Raw genomic sequence first — 5,555 nt, 5'->3', positions numbered from 1 at the left:
CACAATATTGGGGAAGTCAGTACAACTTGACAAAGGCAAACTTGTAGAAGCTTCACAGACACATCCAAACTTCCTGAGAGACTGAGTTACTAGGCTGAGAGCTCGGGACCATGGTCTCAGAAGACATCTAGCTCAACTGGCATAACATAGTTTTTAAAGAAAATGTTCTACATTCTACTTTGGTGGTAGCATCTGGGGTCTTAAAAGCTTGTGAGTGGCCACCTAAGGTCCCACTCCATCTAGAGAAAGGGAAAATGAAGAAAACCAAAGAAACAAGAGAAAGATTAGTCCAAAGGACTAATGGACCACAACTACCACAGCCTCCACCAGACTGAGTCCAGCACAACTAGATGGTGCCAGGCTACCACCACCGACTGCTCTGACAGGGATCACCATAAAGGCCCCTGGACCGACTGAGGGAAAAATGTAGAACAAAATTCAAACTCACAAAATAATACCAGACTTACTGATCTGACAGACACTGGAGAAATTCAAGGAGTATGGCCCCCAAACGCCCTTTTAACTCAATACAGTACTCACTCCTGAAGTTTACCCTTCAGCCAAAGATTAGACAGATCAATAAAACAAACAATAAGACTGTAGTTCAACCATGTGTATGAGACTAAATGGGCAGACCAATCCCAAAGCAAGGGCAAGAGAAGGCAGGAAGGGAAAGGAAAGTTGGATGAATGGAAATGGGCAACCCGTGGTCAAAAAGGGGAGTGTGTTGACACATCATGGGGTTGGCAACCAATGTCACAAAGCAACATGTGTATTAATTGCTTAATGAGAAATTAAGTTGCTCTGTAAATTTCTCCTAAAGCATGATTAAAAAAAAAAAATGAGTAAAGTAAAACTGGGGAAATCTGAATAAAATGAGTGGATTGTATCAAAAAAAAGATATGCAATCATTAGCTATAAAACCACCACTGATTAAATATGAAATCAACCCTGAAAAAAGGTACATACCTTAATTAAAAAAATACTTTATTGCAAAAAATGCTAACCATCATCTGAGCCTTCAGAGAGTCATACTTTTTTGCTGGTGGAGGGTCTTACTTTAATGTTGGTGGCTGCTGACTGATCAGGTTGGTGGTTGCTGAAGGTTGGGGTGGTTATCCACAGTAGAACTTTCAAAATTGGAGTAAATCTTCTCAAACTCTGCCACTGCTTTATTGGCTAAGTTTATGTAATATTCTAAATCCTTTGTTGTCACTTCAACAATATTCATAGCATCTTCACCAGGAGTAGCTTTCATCTCAAGAAACCACTTTCTTTGCTCATCCATAAGAATCAACTCCTCATCTGTTACAGTTTTATCATGAGATTGCAGCAGTTCAGTCGCATCTTCAGGCTCCACTTCTAATTCTAGTTCTCTTGTTATTTCTACCACGTCTGCAATTATTTTCTGCACTGAAGCTCTGAACCTCTCAAAGTCATCCATGAGGGTTGGAATCAACTTCTTCCTAACTCCTGTTAATGTTAATATTTTGACCTCCTCCCATGAATCATGAATGTCGTTAAATGCATCTGAAACAGTGAATCCTTTCCAGAAGGTTTTTAATTTACTTTGTCCAGATCCATGAGAGGAATCAATATCTATGGCAGGTATAGTCTTATGAAATGTATTTCTTAAATAATAAGATTTGAAAGTCAGAATTACTCCTTGATCCCATGGGCTGTAGAGTGGGTATTGTGTTGGCAGGCATGAAAGCAACATTAATCTCCTTGTACATCTCCATCAGAGCTCTTGAATGAGCAGGTGCATTGTCAATGAGCAGTAAAAGGAATCTTTTTTCCTGAGCAATAGGTCTGAACAGCGGGCTTAAAATATTCAGTACACCATGTTGTAAACAGTTGTGCTGTCATCCAGGCTTTGTTGTTTCATGTATAGAGCACAGGCAGAGCAGATTTAGCATAATTCTTAAAGGCCCTAAGATTTTTGGAATGGTATATGGGTATTGGCTTCAACTTAAAGTCAGAAGCTGCATTAACACCTAATAAGAGAGCCAGCCTGTCCTTTGAAGCTTTGAAACAAGGCATTGACTTCTCCTCTCAAGCTATGAAAGACCTAAATGGCGTCTTCTTCCAGTATAAGGCTGTTTTGTCCACATTGAAAATCTGTTGTTTAGTGCAGCCCCCTTCATCAGTTATCGTAGCTAGATCTTCTGGATAACTTGCTGCAGCTTCTCCATTAGCACTTGCGACTTCACCTTCCACTTTTATGTTATAGAGATGGCTTCTTTCCTTAAACTCTATCAACCAACCTTTGCTACTTGCAAATTTTTCTCCTGCAGCTTCCTCACCTCTCTCAGCCTCCATAGACTTGAAGAGAGTTAGGGCCTTGCTCTGGATTAGGCTTTTAGAGAATGTTATGGCTAGTTTGATCTTTATCCAGACTAATAAAACTTTCTCCATATCAGCAACAAGGTTATTTCACTTTCTTACCATTTGTGTGTATTCAGGAACTTTTCCTTTGCATTCCCAACTTGGCTAACTGGTCCAGGGGGCCTAGCCTTTGTCCTATTGTAGCTTTTGACATACCTTTCTCACTAAGCTTAATCATTTAAAGATTCTGATGTAAAGTGAGAGATGTGCAACTCTTCCTTTCACTTCAACAGTTAGAGGCCATTTAGGTTTATTAATTGGCCTAATTTCGATATTGTCATGTCTCAGGGAATGGGGATGCCCTAGGAAGGGGAGAGAGATGGAGGAATGACTGGTCTGTGAAGTAGGCAGAACACACATAACATTTATTAAGTTCACCGTCTTACGCTGGCTTGGTTCATGGTGCCCCACAACAATTACAATAGTAATATCAAAGATGCTGATCATAGATCACCATAGTACATATAATAATAAACAAAAACTTTGAAATATTGTGAGAATTACCAAGCTGTAACACAGAGACACAAAGTGAGCACATGCTGTGGAAAAATGGCACTGATCGACTTGCTTGACACAGAGCTGCCACAAATCTTCAATTTTTAAAAAACACAATATATATGAAGCACAATAAAGTGAAGTGCAATAAGATGAGGCATGCCTGTAAACAAGGAGAATTCAATTATCAGCAACTGTCATTAAGAAAATAAAATAGGGTAATGTGATGGAGACTAAATAGGGTTGATAGGGAAAGACATATTTGGTGATTTGATCTGAGCAGATAATGACAATCATAATCTGGGGTGTCTACAAAAGGTACAAAGACCAAAAATGGAAGTGACCTTAGAGAGCTAGGGAAATAGAGATAAATTCAGCATATTTGGATTATAGTGAGTAATAGGTAGAATGGTTAGAGATGAGGTCAGAAAAGTGGGGCCAAGACAAGATGCTGTTGAGTCCAGAAGCCCATAGAGGAATGGGGTGCTATCCAAAACACAATGGTATGTAAGGAAGAATTTGATACGAGCAGATGAAGTTTTATAAAGATCACTAAGTACCTGAGTGTGGAATAGATTATGTGGATACATGATGGAAGCAGGAAGACCCCACAGAAGGCTATTAGAATAGTCTAGTAAAGGGGCGGCGGCTACTTAATTATAGAAAGTCATATAGAGAGTGAGAAGATAGGAACTTCTTCCAGAAATTTGATTTCTTTTCCTTTACATAACTTATGCTTCCCATTTTCTGTCAGTTTCTACAGGTCTATCTCTTTTCATTTTAGTTTGAATGGGAAAAAACCCTCTTTAAACTCATGCCATACAATCAGATATGTATATAGGATATATGCATAGTGGTAAATACAATTCTTAGAATAATAATAAAAAAAAAACTAGTATCTAAATGTATTTTCAAACCGGTATACTTATTTCTTTTAATTAAATTGCATTAGAAAACAATTAAGAATAAACTCTTACAATGACTATTGTTCTTTTAATAATGAAATAACTGTTATATTTTACAGTGAAAGAATACAGTGTTATAGTACCCACTACTTTTATTCACTGTGAGGCTTCAAATGATTTTATTAAATGCTAAGAGATGTGTTTATTTCCTTGACTTGCCATATGGTACCAATGTGACTTTACCCCTGTGCAATCATTTTGTCCCATATCAGTGAACCAATCAGTCTACCCCACTGATTGTCGGTAGGGGTGGACTTGAATTGGAAGATCAACAGAGGTTTTTGGGAAACAGCATTAGTTCTCAGACTCACTTTTGGAAAGAACTTGACAAGTACACGTTTCTGTCCCCAACTGATCTGTCAATTTAGATCACCATTGCCAAAAACCAGAAAGGCAAATTTATCAGCAAATCTCAAGTAAATTAAATACCCTCCAGCCACAAATTCTCCTATCCTTCAGCACATGAAGCAAATGCTCCAGGAGTTTAGCTATTGAGGTGGTAAAGGAGATGTCACGCCCTGAAGTCTATGGGGAACCATGTCAAGCTGAATTCACACAATAAACCATTTGATGCTTACTTTTAAGACACAGACCATGAGAGGGACTTTTGCTACAATCTACAGAAACAATAATCTCACTGACACTGAGTGCCTTTCATTTGCTTTCTCCAAGTCCTATTGGCAACTATCTCAAAGCTCTCATCTATCTGAAATATGAAAATAATCCAATTGAATATAGCAATTTGATGGTAGAAATCAAATCCAGTAAACAGAAACAATACAATTTCTGCAGTCTCCTTTTTTTTTTTTTTTTTTTTTTACCTTGAGTTCCTGCATAATATAGTCACAGACATGAATACTGTCAAAGATCTGGGGTTTTCTCTGTTTGGAGAATCACTATAAAAAAAAAAAAATGATTCTGTTCTATTAAAGATATTTTAAAACTATATATTCATTTCTATAGCCAAAAATGTGACAAGGAAAGGAATATTTTATTAGGAATTAAATATTAATATCCTCTATCAGATAAAGTAGGTTAGAATGTTAATAGGGTAGTTTCCTAGGTAGTTGGTGCTAAACTACTTGATTAGAGTAAAATCTATACTAATGAGAAAGGGATGGTTAAGTGACTAAAAAGTTAGGTGACTATTCTGGTTTTCTCACCTCCATACTAGCCATAAAGAAATGGGGATTTTAAGGCTACAATCTTTAAATTTAGGAAAGTGGTTAGTGCCTTTCTTTGGTGGAAATGTCACAAGGTAGCATAAAATTTTTTCAATTACTGAGAGATGAAAGCTCTGGAAAACCACTTGGACTGTTGACACCTAAGCCCCCCAACACCTTCAAAGTTCAGGGACCAAACCATGAAAGTGGCTGGGATCACATTAGGAGAGCTCACTTTTCAGCAGGTACAAAAAGGGGACAAAGTCCTGTACAAAGAAGAGAAGCTCTTTTCTGGGTCAGCCTCCTGTGGGGAGGAAACCAAAAGCAAAATAAACTAGTAGAAGGAGTTGGAAAGACATTGGCAGAGACAAGCAAGTAAAGTCAGGAAGACCAGGTTGAGGTCAAAATTAACTACATGGCTTATTCCTTCAAAACCAAATGGAGAGGCGGAGCCAAGATGGTGGAATAGACAGACGCTCCCATTGAGCCCTCTTTACAACAAAGACCTGAAAAAACAAGTGAAACGAGTATATTTGTGACAAGC

The 5,555-nt window shown here is 38.0% G+C and overlaps 1 pseudogene; it reads right to left on the bottom strand.

Annotated features, from left to right (window-relative positions):
• Window positions 1–1,002: 1,002 nt before the first annotated feature.
• LOC126076466 (tigger transposable element-derived protein 1-like) lies at window positions 1,003–2,632 on the bottom strand (annotated as a pseudogene).
• Window positions 2,633–5,555: the final 2,923 nt, after the last annotated feature.

This window comes from Elephas maximus, chromosome 4, assembly GCF_024166365.1.
Source record: "Elephas maximus indicus isolate mEleMax1 chromosome 4, mEleMax1 primary haplotype, whole genome shotgun sequence".
NCBI lineage: Eukaryota > Metazoa > Chordata > Mammalia > Proboscidea > Elephantidae > Elephas > Elephas maximus.
Note: the sequence above shows the minus strand (reverse complement) of the source record. Positions and strands in the feature narration are given on the sequence as shown.